Source organism: Triplophysa rosa, linkage group LG7, assembly GCF_024868665.1.
Source record: "Triplophysa rosa linkage group LG7, Trosa_1v2, whole genome shotgun sequence".
NCBI lineage: Eukaryota > Metazoa > Chordata > Actinopteri > Cypriniformes > Nemacheilidae > Triplophysa > Triplophysa rosa.
Window position 1 is genome coordinate 27,160,185 of NC_079896.1, and position 2,500 is coordinate 27,162,684.

Sequence of the window (2,500 nt, forward strand, 5' to 3'; positions counted from 1 at the left end):
GTTGTGTTTGTGTATTATTTGTGTTGTGTTGTGTTGTGTTGGGTTGTGTTTGTGTATTATTTGTGTAGTGTTGTGTTTGTGTATTATTTGTGTTGGGTTGGGTTGGGTTGTGTTTGTGTATTATTTGTGTTGTGTTGTGTTGTGTTTGTGTACTATTTGTGTAGTGTTGTGTTGTGTAGTGTTGTGTTTGTGTATTATTTGTGTAGTGTTGTGTTGGGTTGTGTTTGTATTGTTTGTGTAGTGTAGTGCTGTGCTGTGTTGTGTTGTGTCACCTCTCCCCCAGGAACTCTCCGATGGCCGTCTTGTTCAGTCCTTCCTCTTTATACAGGAACTCAGCCACTGGCTCTGCTTTCCAATCCAGCAGCTCATTCTCCACAAGATACTTTACACCCTGAAACACACAACATCACATCACACCTCAACACACACACACTCATATCTGGATTCTCTTCTATCTAGTTCTCTTCTCTTGATCATGTGTGTGGTGGTGTTTGTGTGTCACTCAGAATGAAGGTATCAAGAGCTCTTCTGTCTCTGGGCTCTGCTCTCGGTGGTCTTGCTCTTTGTGTGTCAGTGAGCGTCACCAAACCACAAACATTATTCAGAAAGTTTCCTCTCCATCTGCTCAGTAAACACACCTCCAGTCTCTCACCTCCTCATCTACACTCTTAACAATAAAGGTGCTTGAAAGGTTCTTAACAGCGATGCCATAGAAGAACCTGTTTTGGTTCCAGAAAGAATCATTCAGTCAAAGGTTCTTTAAACATCCATCTCTTTCTCACTTTTTGATTATCTGAAGAACCTTCTTTTGCCATAAAGAACATTTTGTGAAACAGAAAGGTTCTTCAGATGTTAAAGGTTCTTTATGGAACCACAAGGTTCTTCTATGGCACGGAAGAACCTTTTGAAGCACCTTTTTTAAGAGTGTACACACACACACACACACTGCACATCTCTCATCTGATCAAACATGATCTCATGGACATCAGATCTTCACACCACTGACCACTGACCACAGATCCCGTCTGTAGGAGACGTCAACAGAGAGGAGGTGAGAGTTTCCACTTCATCTTCATCTCACTCACTCACCTTCTTAGGGTCCATGTTAAACTTCTTCTTTCCACTGCAGAAGCGTTTCTCTCTCTCTAGTATTTTACTACAACAACAGAGAAGAATGTGACATCATTTCATTAGATCTCCTGTAAAATACTCAACTCTACACAATCATACATACATGTGTGCACACACACTGTGTAATATGAAGACACGTGTGTGTGTGTGTGTGCGCGCGTGTGTGTGTGCGTGTGTGTGTGGGTAGGGTAAACCCTACGGTATGGGGACAAAATGTCCCCACAAAGATGGCAATATCCAAAACCCTTGTCCTTGTGGGGACATGTTTTGGTCCCCATGAGGAAACAAGCTTATAAATCATACAGAATGAACTTTAGTGAAAATGTAAAAGAGCAGACAGTTGTGTGTGATTGTTAGGGTTAGGGGGAGGGAATATGAGATACAGTTTGTACAGTATAAAAACCATTGTGTCTATGGAATGTCCCCATAAAACATGTGGAAACCCAACATGTGTGTGTGCGCGTGTGTGTGCGTGTGTGTGCCTGTGCGTGTGTGCGAGTGCGGGTGTGTGTGTGTGCGTGTGTGTGCCTGTGCGTGTGTGCGAGTGCGGGTGTGTGTGTGTCAGTCACAGTTTAAACAACAGCTGGATGGGTGAGAACTCAAGGGGAGGGTATAATTTCTTATTTCTGTTTCCTCTTTTTCCAATCATGCATGAGAGATTCGTACATAATGCAACATGAGTTTGACTTGAGGTCTTCCGCCAGACGTAATGAAATAAGCTGACAGCTCGTGTAAGAAAACTCGCATTGGGAACTGTAAGTACAACCATCTTTATATTTACCGCATATTCTTCAAACAACGCTGTATGAATCTGAAAAAAGTTGTGCTCATGTAGTGAACTAAAACCTTTTGAGTTTAGAGATGAGTCTGATGTAAGTGTTGTGGTTTCTGTTGAAGACAGGATTAGTCATCACAAAGTGTATATTTAAACAGTATGTAAGTATTACAGGCTGTTCAATGGAAGGTTGCCAAGGTGACAAGTTACGTTACCCCATTTAACGTGTCAATATTCAAACCATGTCAATAAATGCACCTGTGTGCTACAGTAACAGATGTGTCTGAAGATGTATTTTTAGTCATGATCGTAGTTAAGGTTTGTGTCTATAAAATAAATCTTCACTGAGCTAAACGTTGTGACCACAGCCCCATTGTTCTGTACTTTTACAACATTCGACCTGAAGCTTTCAAGCGAGCTTTTAGAAACGGCTCTGAACGGAAACAGATGCTGATGCTGCATGAACACACACATTACTGGATTAAACATGCTAACAGCTCAAGCGTTTACTGTGTTTGTTGTGTTATTCACATGTCAGTAGTGTAGTTTGAGTATCTGTGTTGCCTTGTGGCTGTTGGGTTTGACTGACATGTG

At 41.7% G+C, this 2,500-nt stretch overlaps 1 protein-coding gene across 1 annotated transcript in view; it reads left to right on the top strand.

Annotated features, from left to right (window-relative positions):
• The first annotated feature begins 1,763 nt into the window (after nucleotides 1–1,763).
• Nucleotides 1,764–2,500, top strand: part of grap2b (GRB2 related adaptor protein 2b) — a 4,018-nt gene continuing 3,281 nt past the window's right edge. The window contains exon 1 of the mRNA XM_057338310.1: nucleotides 1,764–1,886. The gene's annotated coding sequence lies outside the window, so the exon portion shown is untranslated. The remainder of the gene's footprint in view (nucleotides 1,887–2,500) is intronic.